This window comes from Anguilla anguilla, chromosome 18, assembly GCF_013347855.1.
Source record: "Anguilla anguilla isolate fAngAng1 chromosome 18, fAngAng1.pri, whole genome shotgun sequence".
Lineage (NCBI taxonomy): Eukaryota > Metazoa > Chordata > Actinopteri > Anguilliformes > Anguillidae > Anguilla > Anguilla anguilla.
The window spans coordinates 18,154,592-18,179,751 of NC_049218.1; the positions used below are offsets into that span (position 1 = coordinate 18,154,592).

The 25,160-nt window shown below is 40.2% G+C and overlaps 1 protein-coding gene across 1 annotated transcript in view; it reads right to left on the bottom strand.

Annotated features, from left to right (window-relative positions):
• hs3st1l1 (heparan sulfate (glucosamine) 3-O-sulfotransferase 1-like1) overlaps positions 1–6,513 on the bottom strand; it is a 28,967-nt gene extending 22,454 nt beyond the window's left edge. Inside the window, exon 1 of the mRNA XM_035399769.1 lies at positions 6,152–6,513. The gene's annotated coding sequence lies outside the window, so the exon portion shown is untranslated. The remainder of the gene's footprint in view (positions 1–6,151) is intronic.
• Between the last annotated feature and the right edge of the window lie 18,647 nt (positions 6,514–25,160).

Here is a 25,160-nt window from a genome sequence, read left to right on the forward strand (position 1 = left end):
AGTAAAAATGCATGTCAGTGTGCAATACTCATTCCCCCAAGTATGTGATAATGCGTCTGGGGAAATAATATGCTCATTTGAGAAGAATTTGAAAATGGTGCTGTACTCAGTACTCCTGTAGATCTGATTACCGGGCCAATAAGTATTCCTTTTTTAAATATTCTTTTAGATATTTACAGTTTAGGCAAATTGTGAAGACCATAATTACATAATTGAAATAGCTAAAATGTCATTATCCAGGGAGAATTACAGTTTACATGTTTTGTTTGTTTGTTTGTAAATCAGATCTATAAAAGTAATTAACCCTTTAAGGTGTAAGATCACAAATATGTGATTATAATGTTCTTAAGTGAACATTCCAATGCTGATGTAACAATCTCTGCTGTTAATTGAAAGCAATGGAGTTTTAGAACAATGACTCAAAATGTTGAAAAAAACATTTTAAAAAATGTACTCTTCAACAAGTTAAGTTTCCTGCTTAAGGAAAAATAGTATTTCGCATATAGAGGGGAACAACTGGGAGACTTTGCCCTGGGCCCAGGCCTGAGGGGAGGGAGCAGGATATGGCATGTAACTGTTTTTATTTGTTGAAAAATATATGGGGGGGGGGGGGGGGGGGCGCTGAGAATTCATAGAGGCGGCCCTGGTACTTCATTTCTAAGGGTTCAAAATTGTTCTTTAATCATTGTTCAGAAGGTCAGTATCTAATTCATATCCCAGTGTAATGGTAGACCTTGCATGGTAATGTTTGTAATCAAAAAATGTTTAATAAGTACATGAATGAGAATAAACTATATAACCAAAAGTATCTGCACACCCCCTTTCTAGGTGATTCTGTGCTTTCCTGACAGTGGAGAAGGCCGTTTCTTGTTTCAGCATGACAATGTGCTGGGGCACACAGTGAGGTCCATATAGAAATGTTTTTTTGAGAAGGGTTTGGAAGAACTTGACTGGCCTGCACAGAGCCCTGACCACAACCCCATCCAACAATTGGAAAGCCAACTGTGAGCCAGGCCCAATCGCCCAATCAGTGCCTGGCCTCACCAAAGCTGTTCTAGCTGAATGGAAGCAATTCCTGCAGCAATGCTCCAACATGTAGTATAAAGCCTTCCCATAAGAGCGCAGGTTGTTACAGCAGCAAAGGGTGGACCAACTCCATATTAATGCCCATAATGTTGGATGAGATGTTGGATGTCAGGTGTCCACATATGTTTGGCCATGTAGTGTATTTTGAAAGAAGAGGATGATGTGGAGCGATGAACTGTTCAAATTTTCCATTATGAGAAGGAAAGGAGGCTGCAAGATCATACATAAGAAACTTTTCTTTGCTTTCTTTTAAAAATGGCTGATGAGAGCCAAATTGCTTGAATTTAGAATCCTTGCACGTTTGTTTGGCAGAATCTCGTATGCATGAATGTGCAAAAACAAAACCAAACCAAAACTCCAATTCCCATGCAGTAGTATCTTTCCTCTTACCCCAGTCAAATGACTGCCCTCATTAGCTTAAAATCTCCTTGGAGCATGAATCAATGCAAAAAAAAAAGAATTTGTGCTGTGCTTCATTTCAACTAAATGAATTTAAATGAATGCAACCTTTAAAAATATATTTCTTTAAAAATTATACTTGGAAATCTAGAGATTGAATGGGGGCATAATTAATAAACATGAGTCAAATCTAATCTGTATCATGCATGTTTAAGCCAGCTTCATTTATACTCATTTCCAATTTCAGGACGGATCTCACCAAGACTTCATACATTCACAAACACACAAATATACACATATAGATGCAAACATAACATGAACTTGAGGTACACAAACAGGCATCAGCTGCATGCACACACACACACAAACACATGCTAGGGTCAGCACTGAGGTATTTTGAGTGGGCAGGCATTTAAGGGCCTAGTGTTGTGTACGTGTCTATATGTGTGTGTCTCAGTGGGGTTGAGAAAGTGCTTCCAAATGTATTTTTCTCACTTTCTTTCACACACACACACACACACACACACACACACACACACTGCACTAGGCCCTCAAACTCCAATCGGTTTTCAACATGAAGGTGACTGTCTGTGGGCAGGAATCCTCAAAGAGAACACCCTGGGCCATGTCCCACCAATCAGGCTCTGTGGAAACAGGTAGCTCTCAAACAGGTGCAGCACACTGAGGGCTCATCCCGATGTGAGCCAGCTTAACCACGCTAATGAGAGACAAGCGGCGAATAAATTACCTGCTATTCACCCAAACAGAATAATAGCATTACAATGATAGCCTTGAAATGATGCCATTTCAAATACAAATTTAAAAAAAGCCCACAAAACCAGTTCTGCATTAGGCGTCAGATAGTTTTCTCTCACTGTTCCAAAATGACAATAAATTGAGCGGAACAAAGCGACGCTCTTGTCACCTAGCAGTGTACGTCTAGAAACCTCATCAGAGTCTGAGCGCCACTCGTCCCGTTTCCTCAGGCACATTTCACATCCACGCCTTTGATGCGACGCGGGACTTCCGGGCCCCGGGTAGAGCCCAGAATCAATGCGTCGTTTCCGCGCATCTCCCTGATTTATCGTGCGGCTGGCGTCGCGGTCCTCCTCGCAAATAAAGGCTTGTACATGGCAAAGCCCCACCGTGCTCATAAATAATGAAGCCGGGCATAAATATGCAGATCTGAGTATTAGCCTAGTTATGCCCTGTACTGTAAGTTACAGTGGCTTATCTATTATGTATGAGCCTATGAGGAAGAAGAAAGAGTCATAACCAGCCAAGCGTTGAGTGTGACTTCACAGCCCTAACAGGATTGGGGGTGGAGTGGGGGAAGTGAGGGGGGGTAGCTAACAGGGGACAGTGCTCCAAAATGCAAGCAACACGATCATGAATGAGATCTCTAGAGAATGACTGTGCAGGCTAAGTGGGCACATGACGCTAGGAACCAGAATATATGAGTGAATAAATACGGGGAAATTACCCGTACATAGTCTGGGTGCTTCTAATTCATTGGTTTTTCTGACAGAACCAAAATTTGAAATTCTGCGGGAACTCGTGGGAGAATCGTGGAGGTGTAGTAAAGTGCAACCTGCCTGAGCTCATGCGTAACAGTCTAACAAGGCTGCCGTGAGACATCCCCGACAGAGCGCGCTCAGACAAGGCCAGACCAGGTCAGAGACCAGTGAAAGAACAGCAAGGCACTCCGTCTGATTCAGACCAGGATGATGGCATGTAACAGGCAAGCTCATAAAACCACAATGCCTGATCACTACATTATGTGGGCAGAACATGACCAAGCAAAGCTTTTCCCCTGACGATTGAAGTAAGAACTGGGTAAACGTACTGTATCTGGCATCAGATTTAAGAGTGACAGTGACAGTACCTAAAAAGCCCACATCACGTTCTGTGTTCCAAATCTATTCAGTGAATGTTTACAATATGTACCATCCATTAGAAGAAAGGTCTGACGATAGCAAATGTGGAGGAAGAGAATGTTAATTAACTCCCTCATATTAGGGCACGATGATTGAATCTGACACGCATTAGGCTGAAAAAAGCACCACTTTAATGACAGCTTGCCAGTCCCCCGAGGGACTCTGAGCGTTTCTCTCCCCCAAAAAAACAAAACTTTACATTTTTTAAATGGCTTTTTAATTTTGATAACACAATCTCATAAAATATTAATGACTCATGTTGCATTTATTACAAGGACTGAAAAAATATAATGGAAAATAAAAGCATCCTCTGATAAAAGAAGAAGGGAAAACAAACATGTCAAGAAAGAATATCTTTTATAGTAACAATCTCAAAAGGAGAAATAAATTCTTGGTTGTGCATAAAATAAGATCTCTTTTGTACTAAACTCCCTTTTGTGGGCTCAAGATGAAAAGCATTGGTTGACAATGATCCAGTGGCCTGTAATCCAGGGCATTGGCTAACCTACGGACACATGATCGGATAAAGATCCCACTGATAAGCAGTCTAGGAATGCAAAAGGATGTTTTGGCCTAGTGAATGTGATCTACTCCGCCCCCACAAAACCGAACATGCTGCCGGTTTTACTGCTCGCTGGATTTTTAAAAAACTGAAAGTCTCCACTTGCCCTAAATAACACAGAGGAGTTGTTGCAGTTTTGCACTCGGCTCCAAACAAATATTTTACCAATCATGCCAGTCAGTTCAGCGTGAAAATAATGAGCTTTAACCACACCACCTGCCCCCAACCCCTGCCTCACCCTCCCTTCCACTGCACATTTCAAACTTCATCCTGGGTCCCAAACACAGCGCAGTTCTAGGATGGACTCCCCACAAAAGTAATCCCACCCCCCACACGCACACACACACTTCTCTGTCTGCGTCATCCAGATGCACCTGACCCAGCCCCCACCCCCAGCCCCACCCCCGGCAGCATGGCACTGGCCTCACCAGCAGCCGTGTGACTGTCCAAGACAGCTTACTATTTTTCTGATGTCAGTGGTGGTTGTGCAACTGTATGTGCGTGATGTGTGTGTGTGTGTGTGTGTGTGTGTGTGCGTGGGGGGGGGGGGGGGTGGGGGGGTCTATGTGTGTGTACGTGCATGAATGCATGCGTATGTGTGCAAGCGTATCTGTCATCTCTTTTTCTATTGTCTTTTTTCAGTCTGTCTCAATAAGTGTGTGTACTGCTGCACATGTGTGTATGTGTGCATGTGTGTGAGCACAAGTGTGTGGGGTAGAGATCAGCTCTCTCACTTTCTGTGTTCAAACTGCTTCTAATGGGAAAAGGCTATCAAATTACTGAAATTTGAAATAATTATTTCTTATTTTGTATACACATTTTTCCATACTTATTTCTTAGATGCACACATGTGCAGACCGTTGTTTTTGTGCATACCCCAGGTGTATGAGATGATGAATGCTGACTGTAAATTTTATGTGTAATCATGTTCATGTGATTAACATAAAAAGCCATGAACAAATATATAGATGAGGGAAAAAATTATGAATGTCCAAATGTACTTGGAAACGTTCTTACACAGTTTACGATCAAATGTGATCGTACACGTTTCGTGAATGAGGCCCATTGTGTTCGCAGTTCAATCGCACAGTGAGTGTATGTATAGAACTAAAAAATATCTTCATGCCAAATCATGTCATTTAAAAATAGATCAAGGGTTTGCATACAAACACACAACCATGCGGCCGATTCACCCACTCAAAGACATTTTGCGCGGCGTAAACTCATTTCACCTCTACTGGACCAGGCAGTTAGGGAGCGTAAAATGTGTTGCTGTTCCAGTGATGTTGCCGAGCGTGCTCCTGCACAGATTACACATGGGCAACAATTCGATTCTGTAGCGCGACAAAGGGCAGGCAGGGACCACAGACAGAAACTGGCACGTTTCAGATTTACGTGATTAAACTACGTTTTCATCACGCATCTACGGTGTCGCCAGACTGAAAGCTACCATTTTACACCAACCACCACGTTTATTTTAGTGATGACATTATAATTCATTACAGACCTGTGTCACCACAGAATTTGTATTGTTAAGAAGTTTAAGCCCTTTGTTTAAGAAGGCTATGATTCTAGCCAACAAACAGCACAGGCGTCAATAACTGTGTGTCTAACTTCTTGCAATTCATTACGTCTGTGAAAACAACCTTTATGATTTGATGTAATGCACTGTGTATGTGTGTGTGCGTGTGTGTGCGCGCGTGTGTACTCATTTTGCTTAATGAAATTCAAAAAATAATATAATCTCTTAACATGTTAGGACCACAACAAATCCAATGCGATTTGACAGGTGCGTACTTTACGGTGACACAACACGCATTGTACATTGGTAACAATTTAATCGATGGTGTATTGAGTACGTTTGCTTCTATAGAACACGTGGGCTGTTGTAATGCTCATCACACGGTGTACAGTTACTTTTAAACTACATTCTACCATATGATGCATAACATACACCTGCTGAGGTTATTTTGTAGAAGACCGTTATCTCGGATCGCATGGAAACCCGAAAACTCTTGGTTTGTGAAGCATGTGTGTCCATATTTTTAGCGTTTCATTTTTAATTTAATTCAATTAACATGGTTGCCGTGCCCTTCCTTTAGTTAAGTTATTAATAAATAAAGTACACGCACAATACCGAGACTGTCAAACAATAAAATGCGGTTACCTTGCTTGAAGTCAGCATAAGCGATGGAATATGGGGGGGTCATCGTTCTTGATTTATTCACGCCGCAGATGGACCGGGGACTTCACTTTTTAGCCCAGCCAGCTCGAATAGAAAGAACTGCCGTCTCTGCTCAGCCGCCGTCTCCAGCAAAAACGCATCACCAGACTCAGTGGCTTTCATCACTTATTAATATGGTCAGTTGTTAACGGGGGTAAAGATCCCCTCTCTTTTCTTCAGTAAGAGTGGTTGGTTTGATTCCGTTCATTTGCCGACACTCCGCTGAATATGAACACGGTCTCGTTTTGCGAGCCGATTTCTGCCCGGCGCAGCTGCTGGTGGCAGCGCTTGTAGGAGGAGTTCTGTCAGGTGACCAGGTAAATTGGCATGATGCGAGGACAGTTCTTTCGTGGGCAAATGAATGGCAGCATGCTTCACCTGGAGTATTTATGTGATAGTAATAATAATACGTTTTCATGCTTACTATATTCATTTAGGGATTTATCCTCTTTGTTCTTTTTGGAGAGGGTGGCTTTTGTAAGAGTGCTAAGGCAAGGCGAGGGAAGAGGGCTGTGCTGCTGTACCAGACTTTATAAGATGCATCATCCTTTGTTTTTATGATATTTTAAGCAACATTTTCTTTTTAACAGTGCAATGTTTTTTCTACTGAACAATCATTTGTACCATTACCAACTCAAAGACAACAGTGCACATTATATTTTAAAGAAATATTTAAATATTGAAATAGAAACAGAAATCTTGTCTTTGAAGCATTTTGACGTAGGTGGGTGAAAACTCGTTGAGTGCTGATTCCGCTGTTACACAGGGAGTAATGCTCGGGGAGAGTAATGGCGGATAAACGCATCTTGAGAGGTGGAGGCCCAGAGGAAATCAGGCCAAGGGGATTAGGTACAGTGGGAGCCACTGGCCTCTTCCCTGGAGTGCATTTAGCTTTAGGGGCCTCCCAAGAATGTTTGGAGAACATCCCGTTTGCATTCCCATGTATTCATCAGATAGGGAAATGTTTATTAGGAAAACATTACAAAAAAAGTGTTACTACATATTTATTGTTGCAAACATTTTAAGAATGCAAGTATTGAAACATCAGATATACTGAACATCACTAACCTTCCCCAATGTAGTTTTAATATGAATGGTCTTCCAAAATTCAAATTCATTTGAATTCAATTTTTTTCAACCGGAATAACAAAACTGAAGAATATTCTAAGACAGTTCCTATATAGTACTTGTGACTTAAATGCTCACTGGACATCCGGAAAATTAACTAGATTTTATTTTGGGGGGCATTCTGCGAACCAGCGATTTATACCATTATGTTACTTTTCTCTGAACTTTTTGCCCAGTTTCCTGTGTTCCTCCATTGTTCCCTCATCATCTTGGCTTTTGGAAGCACAAAGACTGACATGTCACAGAGACTTTGCCTGTGATCACAGACAGAGTGTTCTTTGCTTTCTGTAATTGCTGTTTGTTTTTCCAGGAACGGCAGTTTTCTTCGACATTTGTAATCAGTTGAATAATCTGTCATAATTCTACGAAAGGGCAGACTGAGAATTATATATTTTTTTTGTTGTTGTTTCAAGAAGCATATTTCATTCCTAGATGAAAGACATCACACATCCAAGTGATTTTGCAAATCATTATTATTGAATTTGTCTTGGGTGCAATACTTATTTTGCAGAGAGCAGAACAGTACCTCAAAAATGTTGCCTTGCTGAGAACAAAACAAACCCAAATCAGAGAAACATGGATTCCTAAATATTCTGGAAAAATAATATATGTTTTCACCCAGTTAAGGTTCAGGGAGATATTTTAATGATATTTGCTATTTAATAGCAGTTAATATTTGGCATACCTTTTGCACAATGTTGTAACTACAATTACCATTTTTTAAACAGCTTTTCCAAATTCAGTGAATTGCAATGCTCATTTTGTCATAAACAAATGCCTTTAAATATCTGGTGATACCTAATGAAGCATGCATTCTAAATAGCAAAGCATAATATGCAGGATGTTTCCTGAGTAAATTGTTGATTCAAATGTTTGTAATACCATCTGGCAAATCAAATTAAATTGTCAATGTTAATATGCATAATTGTACATCCATAATATGAAGACACTTGGTTGGCATTCATTTCTTGTGTTCGGGATGTATATCGTGTGCTGATTTTATTTTTATTGAATTATTAAGTTATTATTTTAACTTTTGATTATCTTATCTTGCTATGGTAAAATAATAGAATTATCGAGACATTTTCCATTTTTTCCCCCCTGACCAATACAGAGTATGTGCTAAGCTATATGGGGTTTTAAGATGGTGATCTTTAATTTGGCGTGCAAATGAACTATTACAGTTCGACTATTTTGCATTGCTGAGAAAGGACCAAGGTTTACTCAAAAGTAATTGCATTTGAATTTTCTCAAGTCACATAGGATTTAATGTTGTTAGAGTTATTTTACAGACGCATTACTTCAGCAATGTTAAATTGAAACACATAGTGAAAGTAGTTCTAACAAACGACAGCGTGAGGATAGAGCTGCGGTCTCTCTATCGCTATCCAGGCCATCACTGCAGTGCAACTGAGCAGTCTTTACAAAGCATGATATCTGTGATGCAAAAAACAAAAAAACTAATAATGTAGTTGAAATAAGCCTTTCATTTAGACTGGTACCCAGAAAAAAGCAATCTTGTTAACTGGTTTACAGAAGGAATGTTTTTTTTATATCTCCACTTGCCTGATGGTCTTGGGGATGCAGCCATGGATACATTTATTAACAGTTTGCCCAAGGCCTTAATTCAGTCAGCCTCTGCTTTGCTTTGATATTAAATAAGTAAATAAATAAATAAATAAATACATGCATAATAAATAAAAAATAATCAATACTGCATGTATTACTTTTTCTCCACACACAGTTTTGTGATGTCAGCATTAATCTGTGTTAACTCACTAAACTGTGTTGAAAAGAAGTAGCACTTGCATTTATTTTTGAGTCATAGTTAAGAGCAGACATCTATTTAAACTAGGCCATAGTTCCTGTTCATGAATGCATTTTGACATTAAAAGCCACACAATATGTAGTTCATTTTGGTGTGATGTTGTGCAGACATAGATTGCTACGGCATGATTATCACCAGTTTAGTGCAACCGCAGGGCAAATTTCATAGTTAAATAGCTCAAACTCCTGGATTTTGGTTCACATTACGTGCATTTTGCTCTTATACAGAGCAACTTACGTAAATCTTCACATGTTATGCATTTTACAGCGGGATATATCCTGAAGCAATTCTGGTTAAGTACTATGTTCAAAGAAACATCAACCGTGACCCACCTGGGAATCGAACCCGCAGCCTTTGGGTTACAAGGCCAGTTCTCTAATTATACCACACTGCTGTCCCTGACTGTTGGTCTGCCTGGAAATATGTAACTGTAACCATCTTTCAATGGACCACTGCTACTCCAGCTACCGACCGTACAAGTCAGACCTAGACTGGAGTCTGGAACTCCCTGTCTTGTTTCCTGTTTGCTCATTTGCCCACCTACTGTCCCACTCGCCATGTTTTAATTGGGTTACAGGCGAGAGGAAAATAGAATATATGAAATTACAGGCTGTGGCACCCAACTAATGTAGGTTTGTCCTTGATGTCCCAAAGAAAACGTGTGAGGAAAATTCAAACCTTTGTTGGCTTGTTACCATGGGTTTTACCACGGAAATAATTCTACAAAGCACTATTGGACCTGTCTGTGTGTTCTCTTCAGTCTCATAGGAGGCCAGAAAGCGCATTTCGCGCATTTTGATCTGCGGTATTCAATTTATCTAAATAACATTTGATTTTATAAACCTCTGCCGTTTTAAAAGGGGTAGCATCTGCACAGTGAATATTTGTTGGCTACACATTCTTGACTTGGAAAGAGGGTGCTAATTTGATTTTTGTTTTATTTTATTATTTATGATTCTTTTTTATGGGTGTGATCAAAAAAGCTTTAGTTCCACACTGCAGTGAGCCTCCCAAACCACAAAAGAAGAAAACCTCAAAAGGCAGGGTCAATCATGACCTGAGGCTTACATACGGCACGGCACTCTGGGATTGATCTTTTCCACGCCACTGCCGTGCAGCTGACTGTGAGCATGTGAGCCGTGGGAGAGCAAGGTCAGGCAGGCCACTGCCTAATCGTCACTCACTCACATGAGAGAGAGAGAGAAAGAGAGAGAGAGGAAAGCTGCCAGTCAATCTGCTTGGGTGAATATACAATATGTCATGTTATTTGACTAGCCGAGCGCTCACACCAAAGAAAGAGAGGGCATTCACAGGCCACATCTATATTTCAGCAGCTCAGCTCTTGGATGGGGGGGGGGACAGAGGGAGTCAAGCAGATCTGATTTGTGAAAAATGCATGTTGCTTGCAAAGGTAAACTCCTCCCACTGAAATTTTCTGCTCTTACTTGAATGGGTGATCTATGAAACAAAATGGATCCTTGTCATTTTGTATGAGGGTAACAGTGGGTGTGTTTACATTCACACTAAGACTCCAATCTTACCCTGATTGTGGCAAAACTCTAAATGGACTGCATTTATATAGCGCTTTTATCCAAATCACTTTACAATTGATGCCTCTCATTCACCAGAGCAGTTAGGGGTTAGTTGTCTTGCTCAGGGACACTTCGACACGCCCAGGGCGGGGATCGAACCGGCAACCCTTTGACTGCCAGACAACCGCTCTTACCTCCTGAGCTCTGGTTATTGAAATGGTCATGTAAGGTCATAATTAGCATTTTCAAAATCCGCCCAATATATATATATATATATATATTTTTTTTTTTTTACATCTTTTGGCTTTTTTGAAACTGTGTGTCAAGTAAGTTGAAGAACCTGGATGAAAATAAGCATGGCTGCCGTGTATACAGTTTCCGTTGAATATTCTGTTCCAAATATTGAAAGAATTATGCAAATGCCGCCATCGGAGTAATCGTATTACTTATATCTGTTTGTACAAAATAATGTAAATACTGGCATGAACTGAGTACTCCCTGTAATCAAAGTGTTGGAGTGCGTGTAAACATAGCCATTGTCGCTATAATCTAGGGTTATGTAATATGCAGATCCTGCGCATCCTAATTCTCACATGGCTGTATATGCTTAATAAATGCCTGGTATATATTTATAAGCCTGGCATTTTTATGGTAATGGTTTGGGTTATGACAACAGAAGTGAACAGTAAATTTATATTTCACATTAACACACTCGCATTGCAAATATTGCTGTCCTGCATTGATATGCTCGTGGATTGTATCTGGGCTTTTGATGAATCACTTGAACTGTGTCTTTTCTAATGATGTTTGGCCAATTAATTAGAAACAGAAATCCCATGATGATGACTGATGATGACGATAATGGTGATGATGATGATGATGCTAATGCTGCTGCTGATGATGATTTCAATAATTCCAGGCAGATTGTCCGGTCCTGTCCTGGGATAGTGAAGGCTGCCGCTGATTAATCTTTTATCAAGTCAACAAAGCTGAGGTGAGTTCTATAATGCCTGCAGGAATATGTTGGGTCGTACAGTATTAATAGTCTTCTGTTGAGACAGCATTAAAAAATCAGCAAATAAATACATCGACTGAGCTCATTGACTGTAGTAAATAGTGGCATATGATTCTCTGTCTGTTTGGCAGGCCCACAGTTTGAGATAAATGAAGACTCATCAAGATGACTCAGTGAAGTCTATATAAATGTTACGTTGTGACCAGACCTGTTGCTATCATGGCTGATGATAGATAAATATGCAGGTGAGACGACGTGTCCACAGGGATTTACCTGGGGAGTTCTGCTGCTGAAATATATGGTGAAGCAGCTCCACAGAGCACCACTGTATTTAACGTACTGCAGGGTAGCTGCTGCATCAGCATTAGACAAACCTCCACTCTTTGATTTTATGTAAGTGTAAATCTGAAAGGACTTTAATATCCGCTCTGTTGCTATAAAGTCCGATGAGAGGAGAGTCCCTTCATGTTTTTCAGAAGCTCATTTTGTGTGTGTGTGTGTGTGTGTGTGTGTGTGTACGCGCGTGTGTGCGTGTGTTTGTGTGTGTGTGCGTGCACGAGCAGCCGACCTCTTTGACATATGAGTCCAATTAAAAGTCAATTAAAAATAGATGGTGCGGGTTACCATCTCTAACTTTTATCTTGGAGTCCTTTCGAATAATGGTTTGAAGTTTATGTTTATTTAATGCCTTACATTTGGAGTTCAAAGTAAAACTTACGCTTACAGCAGTGGGGGCTTTTATGTTCTCCCAAGCTGCGAATAAAACTACAGGCAAGGCAAAGATGCAAAGAAACACGCCTCTCTGTTGCTTGAGAGATAGGAGTGCAGTAGTACAACTTCCACTGCTCTAATTTCCCCATACTTATAGGCCAGTTTGTATTCATTCCAACAGAACAGAGGTAATTTAAGACCACATGATGCTCCACACTGTGGTTTTGATTAATGCTCAGTTTTTATTACATGATGACAGTGTCATATTTCCTTATATATGCCTGGCAGACTTAACATTTTGAATAGTTTCACATGTCAGTTGTAAATGACATTGCCCATGTCAGTTGGTTCAGCAACGAAAAAAATGTGAACACACTGTATAACCGAAATATCATTCTTTCTTTTAAAATAAGGGCAGACAGTCCACACACGTTTTGTGTCATTTCCATTATTCAGATGGGGGAAAGCAGAGATAGTTACTGATAGAGATGTGGGCGCAACACAGAAAGTCATACTGTAACTCCATTAAAAGGAGTAAATCAGTAATTCCTGTGAAGAAGGTTAAACTTGGCATGTAGTCTACAGGGAGTTCTGGAAGACAAAATGGATGTTCTTTTCCAGCTTGTGTTATACAGGTCTCATTCCAATAGAGCACCAGCAGTTGAGCTCCAGAAAGCAGATAACATGAAAGGATCAAAAAATAATTAAGAGCTGGGCAAATTTTTGTTCCGGATGACTGGTGTGCTCTTCAGGAGCAATGTCTGAACTACATAAAAGACCATGGAGTGTCTTCTCAATGACCCGAAAATCAAATGTAATTTTTAAATGTGTCATTGCTAAAGCATATGCAGTAGTTTTTATAGTTTATCAGAACAATTATATATATGTTTTTTTATTTTAATAAGCAGTACACATGATGTGTCCTTGCATTTGTTCTGTTGCATTATCTTTGTGACACGATTTATAAAGGGTATTGATATTTGTAAGTAACAGTAGAAGTATGTATGCATAGTATATACTGTACAGTAAGCTCCATAATTCTTGGGACAAAGACATGTTTTTCTTGATTTGGCTCTGTACTCAACAATTTCAGATTTGTAATTGAATATTTCACATGTGGCTAAAATCCAGGTTCTTAGCTTTGATTAATAGGTATTTTAATACATTTTGGTTTCACCATGTAGAAATTACAGCACTTTTATACTTAAGACCCAATTTCAGGGCACAATAACATTTGGGACAATGGCTTCACAAGTGTTTCTGTGATTAGTCATGTGTGTTTGCTTCCTTAGTGCAGGTATGAGAGAGCTTTCAGTATCCAATCTTGATTCTAAACTTTTGATTGCCTTTGGAGTATGTTATTGGCACTTGTCAACATGAGGACCAGAGTTGTACCAATGAAATGAAAGTCAAGGAAGCTGTTATGAGGCTGAGAAATAAAGAAAAGACAGTCAGAGATGTAGGCTAAACCTTTGGCTTACCAAAATCAACTGTCTGGAACATCAGTAAGAAGAAGCTCACCACAGAATTAAGAATTCTCACCATGATGGAAAAAAAACCTGTTCACCAGATCAGAAACACTGTTCAGGAGGCAGGCGTGGATGTGTCAGTGTCTACTGTCTGCAGAAGACTCCACAAACAGAACTACTGAGGATACACTGCAAGATACAAACCATTAGTTAGCTGCAAAAACTGGACAGCCAGGGTACAACTTGCTAAGAAGTAACTAAAAGAACTTAAAAAAAAAAACAGTTTTGGAAAAAGGTACAGTATGGCCTGGCAGGCCATCACCAGAGAAGATATTCAGCACCTGGTGATGTTTATGGGTCACAGACTTCAAGCAGTCATTCCGTGCAAAGTATATGTGACAAAGTACAAAACAAGACTACTTTCATTTACATAATGATGTGTCTCAAACATTATGGTGCCCTGAAATGGCAGGAGTATGTATAAAAGTGCTTTAATTTCTACATGGTAAAACCAAAATGCATAAAAAATACTCTTTAATGAAAGCTGAGAATCTGCACTTAAACCACATGTGAATTGTTTGATTCACAAAAAAATGTGAAATACAGAGCCAAATCAAGGAAAAGAAATGTCTTTGTCCCTAGCATAGTGGAGCTCACTGTATTTCTGAATAAAATTATAATAGTTGTATTTCCCATCAGTAGAAAGTTAAAAAATAACATCTTTAAAGAGCAGACTGGTTGCCACAGCTGGTGGGCCATTTGTAAACCCGTAGCGGATTAATCATGGTCCAGTTCCTTTCTGGGGGAGTGTTTGCATGTGTCAGGAAGTCGGCCCTCCAACTTGACATCACAGGCGGGGAGCCTTGGGGGGTTAATGAACCAGTTGCCGTGGCAGCAAGGTGCCAGTTCAGTGGTCTCTTCACTGTGAGTCTGGTGGAGCTGAAGCCACAGAGTTATCCCTCTTACTCACTCATGACAACCACTCTTCCCACCGCCCCCTCACAAGTGCTTTGGAAAAGGATCATAATGCACCCTGCCCCACGCTACACACACATTTACACATGCACAGACGCACATACACACACACATATACACGTACAGACATGCACACACACACACGCACGCACCCATGCACACACATTAAAAGTAACCCTAGCTTATTGGGGTTATTGCATCCAAAGAAATCTACATTTAAAAAAAAAAAAAAAAAGAACCTGCGAGGCAATCCATCTAATTTAGCAACCCTTTATAATTAGACTGACGACATTGTTGAGAAAATGAAGGTCTTTTTTCCGGTGGCCTATGTGGTGTGTCGAGTTCATAGGAAGAAGCAAATCACACACCTATTACCTTTCAGCCGCTTGCTGCTTTTAGGGTGCATGGGTACACTGCAGCAGACGTTAGAGCAGCTATTTATACACAAGTCTCCTCAGCGCCATTATACCTTCAACTTCAATTATTCATATCTGTGTGAGACGTGTACATGCTGTGATTTCATTCCACTACGCCAGTGCTAACCAACCCTGTCCTTTAGATTTTCACTCTAACCCTAACAAAGCACACCTCGTTCAGCATCGGCTCAATCGCTGTGGAAATGACTTATTTGTCACATTATCTGCAAATTGTTGAGGTGGCTTTGAGCCGTAGAAGTTAAGAGAACGGGATTCTTTGGAAATAGCTCCTTGTTCCTGCTCTGGCAGAAGTCAGTCGTGAACAGGAACATGCTATGGCAACATTCATCAAAGCAAATAAAATAAACATTTAAAACTTGCAAACGAACAGATTTGCATTCGGACTCTTGGGGAAAATGAATGAGAAAATGTATTTGATTCGTTCATTTCTTTGTACTATCAGTCTCTATCACATCACGTCCCTTTGTCGTACTGTCAGCACTTATGCATGTCTTCTTGGATAGACCATGTGATTGTTTTGCTCGGTTATTTGTCAAGCTTGGTTGGTTGACTTGTATTTTCATCCATCTACTTAAAAAAAAAAATCTATGAATCGGTTACAGACAAATGTTCATTGAATCCCGGCCTGTTTCTCTTTCGGAGGGCTGTGGTTAGGAATGTTATCTGCATACTGAAAAACTGTCTAGTTGACAAAAAAAAAGTAGTTTCTATCCCTGGGGCGAGGGTAATTAGCGGATTTTTCGCATCTGCAGATTCATAATTTAATCCCACAGCAGCACTGGTAGCAGCAGCTTTGTGTGTTTTGTTTTCACCCAACCTGTAAACATGTTCATCTGTGGAAAATAAAACACGCTGCAGTGGAGAAAGAAGTCCCGAGGCTGACATCCAAGATGGAGGGCTTCTGCTACTTCATCTCATCTGCCTTTTCAGTTCACATTTAGAAGTTTTTTTTTTTTAATTTTATGAAGACTAATCCCATATGTGTTCCAAATGAATATGCCCCTTCATTAAAATCTGGTCTCAAACCTCTCATACGCATGGTGTTACATAGCTGCCATTTAGCAGATGCTCTTATCCAGAGTGACTGGCGCTGCTTTGACATTTTTACAAAGTCGATTTATACAAGCACTGAAGCAGGTTAAGCGCCTTGCTTAAGGATAACACGGCGGTGCCCTGCCTGGGAATTGAGCCCGCAACCTCAGCACTGTAAGGCCAGTTTCCAAACCAATACGCTACAGCGCCATCCATGTTTTATAGTCTGTTTTAAACATGTTTATTCCGTATAATTCTGTGCAGCTGTGTCTGTGCAGCTGCCTATGGTTTGTTTAGAGGGAGCCCGGTGATTGCAGGCAGCTTTGAAAGAAATATCAGTTTACATACACAATGTATGTAAAGTATGTAGAGACAAGTGTAGCTGATGAGGAGCAAGAGCATCATTGCCCTGCATATCTATTCCCTATATACTGCAGCACTAGTTGGCTTTTGTTGTAGCGCTAGTACATTTACTGTGATGCATACAAGGCTGTTGGCCTGGGTAATTCAAGCAGACAACCATATGTAGCTCTTGTGTGGCACTAGAATAGTGTTCTGTCAGTCAAACTCTCAGAAGGCAGTTGCATTCCAAATTGACATTTAGATGTATGGCTTAGGGAGCAAAGTAATCCAGACAGGAAATACAATGGCTAAGATTAGCAAGATTAGCAGCCATAAATGATGCTGATGATGATAATGATGATGAGGAGGATGATGATGATGATCTGAGTTGCATAAGGAATTGAGATTGTTCAGAACTCTGAAATGTTTGTAGCTTTAAGAGTGATTTCAAAGTACACTGATTTAATAATTAGAATAGTTTTTTTTAATTTTTATTTTTTTTATTGTACATCAGTTTTCTGAACAGTACTCCCTTTTCCAGTGGTCCCTGTGGTTGGCCTCTTTTATGAACTGCCCTGGTGCGTTTTTATATTAGCAGATATGCGCTAAGATATGCCCCTTTCTGTAATTATAGTATAGTATATTTTAATGGAAAATGTGGCTCTGTTTGGTTTAATATTGATGAAAGCAAGGTTATTTTGAACAGAGATTAAATGTGAACATTGCTTAATTTCACAAATGTGAACAGCCTGGATTTATCTTTGTAAGTAATAACAGCACATTTATAAATGGCATGGACATATACATGTTGGAAGTCAAGAGATGTTTTTCATTATTATTATTGATCTGCTCTTTCAGGCTTCTAATAGGCAAGTTACTGTTATTATTTTCCCATGATTAGCAGGAGCTCTGGCATTCAAATCCATCTCTCATTATAAGCAAACACACACACACACACACACACACACACACACACACACACACTCATACACACACACACACTCAAACACTCACACATCCTGCAAAGGCACATTTTATCTGGACCGGAGTGAGTCGAGTGGGATTCTTGGAGATGCTAGCCTCATGCAAGCCTGGAGCTTTGGATTACTGAGAGACTCATCAGCGGGATTTATGGGGACTGTGGAAGCACTCCAAAGCAAAGGCTTTCCTCTTAAAACCCTCATGAACAATTTACACACTGACAAGCAGCGAGAGGAAGAACCCCCCCACCAGTTTCTGCGTTTGAAAAGCATCACGTTTCTATTTGCCCAGAAATTAGTCCTAGGAAACTAGGTCACCGTCTAAGATAAGGAAGTGAGAGTTAAGCTCCTTACACAGGTAAAGCCAAATTAAAAAAAGAACGTAACACAAACTGAGGAGGAACCCAACCGGTCGAGCACATGCAGTGGAAGGCATTCTCCAGCTTTCACGCTATGGCTAAAATAGCAGCATGTTTCATTTTTGCTTTGTTTTTCTTCATGCATCATGTGTTTTAATGGCAATATTATTTAATTTACTGGTAAACAAGCAGGTGTAGCTCAGCATAATTGCTGCATTTAAATTTAGCAACTGTTAATTACAATTTTTTTTATTCAATGCCTACCCCTTCACCCCCACCCCCAGATCTCCAGTCCATACTAATTGCCAATTAATTTATGCACCTGTTTTCCAGTGGCTGATAAAAAAACTAATGAGTTATGACCCCCGTAAAAAATGTTAGTATCGATGTGAAACCTACTCCAACTCCTCTGGCACCAAGGCTCCACTCTAAAGAGCAATGAGAAGATCCACAGTTAAGGTCACAGCTGCCCACATAATCACACAGTACAAGAATAACATTAACAAGAAGGAACGAAGGGATGTGTCTCATCCTCTCCACATTCTCTCATTTGTTTCCCTTGTTTTTTTCATTTCATGTATTATTTTTAAAAATTTGTATTATTAATTTGAATTTCATTTAATCGGGTTGGTGAAATGACAAGTGCATTCTTATTTTCAGAGACAACAAATCACAAAATAAAATCAAAGTTCGTAGGAAATGCAACGATTGTGTAGTCAAAAGGATGTGAGGGAGTGATTATGTGATTAAGTTGTACGGAGCTAGTTTAGTGAGAATTTGACAGCTATTACCAGCTCTCTTGTTTTGAAAAGTGTAAGGAACTTGGTAAGTACGATGTCCTCCAAAATAATCCTGCAAAAGAACAGAAATGACTCGTTGGAATTAACCAAACACTTATAACACTTTTCTCAAATTATAAATGTATCAAAAAGCAAACTGTCAGAAATATTCATAACCTTTTATGGTTTCTGTTTTGGGTGGGGGTGGAGGATGGCTCATGGCCATTCTTACATGCAGAATCTTTCAAGATTCTTCAAATCCTATCAAAATTATTAGGGGTACATATAATTGTGATAAATATATTTGTCACAATTATATGTACATATATTTCAACAAAAATAATTTTTCTTTGGGAAAAAACGATTTTTTGGAGCATGCCTCATAGCTCGTTATCTGAATATTTTATTTTATACAGCCTTCTTTGCTCGTCTTTATTAGGGTTGTGAATAATTTTGGATGGTGCTGAAGAAACTTCTGCTAATGAGGACAGCTGGTGTTTGTGTATAGTGTTGTTTTTCACCAGGTTTGATCCAAAAGTTGCATGCTAATATAGTCAATTGTGCTTTCCACGATGGTCTCACAGTTGTCATGTGTTTTTTTTTTTTTCAGCCGGCATAACAGTCTCCAAAATCACAGGATGGGACGTGCGTGCAGTGCTAATCCTAATGCAAATGCAGGGAATTTTCAAATAAAAATGAATTCATGCAAGCTGACTGAAGAGTTAAGTGTTAATGAACTCCTGTGGCTTCCTCCACCAGCCAAAACATCAGTACTTTTCACTAGACCATACATTTTGTTTTTACCTTTTATTACCTAGATCCAAATGCCTTATGGATCAGTGTTTACATAGCTTGGCAGATAATTTACCCATCCACTGTGGATGATTACGGAAGCATTTAATTGCCATTCATTTTCATCCCTCTCTGAGGAAGGGCACATTTGCTGCAGGCTGGTCTGTGTCGAATCACGCTGGTTTCCCAAGGACAATGTTGTGTCTGTGCAAATGCCTGGGGGGAGCCCTACAATCCATATTCTGTTCCCCCAAATCGCACACAGATTTCCATCCCTGTCTCCAGGAGAGGCACACAGACTAATCTCATCCTCCTTTGACTTGCACTTACACAGGAAACACACGGCGCAAGCTTCCATCAATTTCCCAAGCCTTGTCCACTCTGAACCTTCTGGATTCGTGCTTCTGGAGAGACAACCCATGCTGGAAAGTCACCAGCGCTGTCTCCAAAAAGCTGCTTTTGTGGAAAGAGAACACAGAGGGCTTGTGAGGTTTTAGGTGGGACATGTAATTTCTCTGCATATCACCAGCATACCTTGACGTTCAGGTATACTAAACTGAATTAAAGCTATATAGTTTTTATAGCTCAGAGAACAAGCTGACGATTTCTGAACAGAAATGTCACACGGTCAATCTCAATGTCTTATGCTTAAGCAGATTTGATGACAGAGAAACTTGGCAATGGTGGGGTGGGGGGTAAACTGCTTGGCCTTGAGGATTGTGAGAGGAAACTTCACAGCTTTTAAAATTTAGAACAATAATATTTTTCTCAATGGACAATAATGGAGTTAAAGCTTTAGAACAACACCATTGTCATTAACATTGTCGTTATAAAGACGGTCTGTAGTATAGTAAAAGTTAACTGCTTGGTAAATTAAGGCCATCATCTTTTAATAACATTTTCAGGTTCTCAAATTAATCTTAAAAATAACAGAAAGGGGGTAATGTCACATTGTGTGTTAAGGCTGTTTATTTTTGGACAGTGGGAAGAAGAGTACATTCATTTTCCTATTTGTGGAGGTCTGACATTTCTAAGAACAAAAAAGGGAGGGACAGAGAGGCGGGAGAGAGAGGGACACGTAAGGAGAGAGAGAGAGAGAGAGGGAGAGGCACGGAGGCAGGGGAGGAGGGCAGAAGAGAGGAAAAATCAGACTCAATCTCTATCAGTCTTTATTGATCTTCATGTGTAACAAGTTGTTACACTGTGTTTCACAATAGATATTTCCCAGGGGGAAGTAAAAAAAATCGAAAAACATTGAATGTGGACAAAGCTGGGAAATTATTATGATCAATTTCAACTCCTCACCTCATAAAACTCTTTTCGCCTATCCTGTTTTTCTTCTATTCTGTGGTGCCATACTGTGCACTCACCTGTCCCTTAAAGACCAGGGATGTCACCTGACCCCAGATCAGCTTCAAGCTTATGGCTATTCATATTTCAACTTCAAAAATACCTGACTGCCTAACAGTACTCAATACTACACTCACTACTGAACAGAAATGAGACAGAAGATGTGTTGTGTGTGAGTGTGTAGGTGTGGGATGTGTACATACATATGGGCATATGCACATATGGCTATGTGCATTTGTTTTTGTAAATATATGTACTTGAGTGTGTGTGTGTGTGTGTGAGAGAGAAAGAGAGTGCAATAAATAAACATGTTGCCAAGTTACAGGTTTTCAATATGAGATAAACTTGATGACGAGACCAGAGAGCAGTGATCTTGAATATGTCCACAAGGATCCACAACACGGCATGACATGCGTAGACGTCACACAGTCATTCTCTGCTTCCATGTTACATGGTGACGCGATGCCACTGCTGTTCCTCAGTTGCTTGTCGCTTTGCAGCTACACATGATCCATTCACTTCTCCACAGGAAAAAAGCATTTCCAATTAGTGCCAGGTTACTGGACTGATAATGACTGCGTTTTGAGTCGCTCGTGGTGTGCCGAATTATTCTTTCACACGAATTGCGATCTTGTTAGCGCTCGGGGCCGTCCACGCCGGCTTTGATCACAGTCGCCGAATTAATTTTGCAGGCGGAGACACCAAAGCGATGGCTTCCAAAGAAAACAAAAGACTTTTGCTTTTGTCCTTTTTTTCATTTCATTTTTTGTTTTATCTTGTTGCCGGGAACCATTTACCACTGACTTTCATAGGCGGCGTTTGATGTTATTCGCGTCTCGAGGTGCTGAGAGAGAAGAGGGGGGCAGTGCTGGCTGCCTTTTTTTGTTTTTGAGTTTGCAGAGATTCGGTGTCGTGGAGCATTTTGGCAGGACCTCTTTGATGGGTCTGCCGAGCTCCGCAGTGTCTTGGCTATCCTCCTGACCCTCGTCTTCACCACTTTAGGCCATGAGCATGGAGATTCATCACCAAAAAAAATGTCATCAATTTACAACACTTCAGTAAGTTCGTTAGGAATGGGCAGGATTCCTTTGGAAGTGCACATATCTGTAATTTTGTAGTTCAGAGTAGGCATGGTGCCGAAAGCAACACTCGAATAATGCGTTCTCACCGAACGGTTTCTCCTTTGGCCAATATTATTCGGATTCAGATCTTTTTTTCTCCACCTCTTTGATGCGATTCACTCAGAAGTCAGCACCAAGTTTCCCAATTACACACACACACACACACACACACGCACCTGCAGTGAGACAGCGAGTGAGAGTTTTCCTTAACACTAGATAGGCCAGGGCGATGCCATGGGGCTTTGGGGACTTTAAAAGCAGGACTTTAAAACTACTCTGACTCCGCAAATGCTATATCCTCCTCCTTCCATGACTTTCCTAAATATTTGGTCTTAAAATTATTGCATTTTTAAAATTTTCCAGACAATAGACAACAGGTGCTTTTACCCAGGAGTGAACAGTATCTTCGCCGGTATGCTATTCAACAGCACATTGATACAAATTTCCCAATCATGCGCTATCGAAATTAATTTTGCACGTAAAATCACTCTAAATTCATTCACTGCAATCGTGTGATGAAGCCTTTATAGTGGGGATGAATAATTGTGAAGGCTGTATTAGGCTATAGAACTGGTTTAGAACACTGCGGACCACCAACATATTTTCATGTTTTCTGTTTGAAACGTTCTGTTTCTGTACGTCGCTTTGGATAAAAACGTCTGCTAAATAAATGTAATGTAATATAGACAATAAACAAAAAAATATTATAGAGATTAATCCCAAATGGGGAGGGGGATGGATTGGGGGTAAGTATTAGGATATGTTTTTCATACAGACATGAGTCAGTGGAAGACACTTTGTGTGCAGCTCAATAGGTTGGCTTGCAGGCACCCATTTGACCAGCAGGGGTTGCTAGTGAGTGTTGAAGATAGCCTCCCAACCCTGTGTGGGCCCAGCCACAAACCAAGACAGTGCATTGAGCTCCCCAGCAGTGCCGTTTACATAATTTTGGATGGACACACGAATGTGTAAGTGTTTAAAATGACTGGTGGATGGGCAGCTTGGAACAGTTCAGATATGATGCCGTCCTGTGGGTGCAGTTTAAATCACCCAGGGTATTTTAAAGGGAAACATTTAAATACTCTTTCAATCTCTGTGATATTCCTCGATTTGCTTCCTCTTTGTAGAAAAAAACCCTCCTTTAAATTGAAGGGATATTTATGAACCATGGCACACAAAGGACTCTTTTTAAAGGAGTTAATATATCATTGAAATGCAATGCGCTTTGCTGACACGCTTTGTGAATCGTATAACATTTGTCTTGAAGACTTCGCCGTCTGAAGCCCGCGGCACTGGGATGACAGAATGGGAGTCGTCATGCCGTTGATGGGACCATAAGGCTTCCCGCACCTGTCTCCCTCATTCGCCAAACGCTCCCGCAAGCCCGCCGCAAAACTCTGCAATCGCTTTGTCGCCCGTGATAAATCTTCAAATGATCCAAAACCTGAAAGAAGGGCTCCCTTCACACTCCATTTACTACAGCGCTAACATAAATCACATTTGAAACAAACGCACGCGGCCAGAGCTGCACACTCTGAAAGCCCCCCCCCCCCACCACCACTCCTTTTCCCAGAAGGATAGCTTCTCCTTTTCATTATCAGTTACATTTCTTTGAGCGTACTCATCATCTCCCTTTTTTCTTTTTTCTTTTATTGGAAAGCAGGAGTTTTGTTAGGCTTTAATTGTAACAGGGCAGTATCGCAGTGGAAGCAAGGGTGTACTGCATGATGTCATGAGAGAGGGTGGGGTGTGTTCATTGTGATGTCACTGCAGATGCAAGAGCATTTTCAGCATGACCCCACCACTTCTCTCTCATTGCTGCCTCTTGGCATTGCGCAGAGCTGAACATTTCAGGAGACTCGGTCACGGCCCTCTGGACCAATTAAAATTAAATTTGTGTGCTTGAGTCACAACAGCATCATAACCGTTTGCTGAAAGAGAGTATTATTAGGTTCTTGTTTTAGCATCAGCAAAGTTCACTGACTTTCCCCCAAAGGGAGCCATTTCACTATTAGATATTTTATTCAGAGTGAATTGAAGGAAAGTCAGTGATTATCTGATGAGGTCACTCTTGTGACTTTGAGAAATGTTTTAGAATGTGGTATTCTTTTTCTCTCTCACTTGTCAACACACACTTAAGATCCCATTTTCAGGGTTACGGTCTGAAACTGGCTTTAGTGCTACTCTATTGAACAAAAAAAAAGACAAACAAAAAAACTATTGAATGTTATTCTTTGTTCTTCAAGAGTTCTTTTCTCACTCTCTTCATCTGATGACTGGCTTCACTGAAGTGAAATCACACTCCTGAATCATTCGGTCTCCTCCTCTGCCCATCCATGGTCTCAGCAGCCTGGCCTTGAAATCCCAGAGAAAGAAAAAGAGAATGCAATGGTGAATAGAATAATGGCTGTTCATCATTTTATGAAAAGATGCCAATAAACATGGAGGCACCTGCTCAACAGTACTGTCAAGCATGTATCCAATGTTGGCTGTTAGAAAATTGCATCTGTGGGAAAGAATGTTCAAACTGAATGCAAATTCAGCAAAATAAATGAATGAAAGCAATCAAGACAAGACTCTACTTATAGCCCAGCCAAATATACTGTATATTTTGCTAATACCATCAGTATATTTGAATTGACCACACCTGAATAGTTTGTTAACAGCTATCAAGCATGGGTTTTGAGAAATTCCTAGCTAGCCAAAAGATGTTCTCCAGATTAACTAACTAGCTTACTAGTTGTCTAATTTTCTAATTTCATTATTCACCAAAAATAAAAAACAAAAACAATAAAAACAATGAATAATTCTAAAATAGTAATACTCAGAAGATGTTGGCAAATTAATGTCATCTGTTATACTTTACTGCAGGTCTAGCAAGGTCATATGGTAAAAAGTCCCGTGGCGATGACTTAAATACTTTTGATAGTACATTTTTTAAATAATATCATGCAATACCTCTAACAGCAGCTGCTCTACCTATGAAACCAAACCTTTGAAAATATAAGAAAACCAATTTAAAATGATGGAAAACAAGTCTAATATCATGAATACAATAATACCAATGCAAAATAACTATATTTGAGGTCATTTTAAAAACAA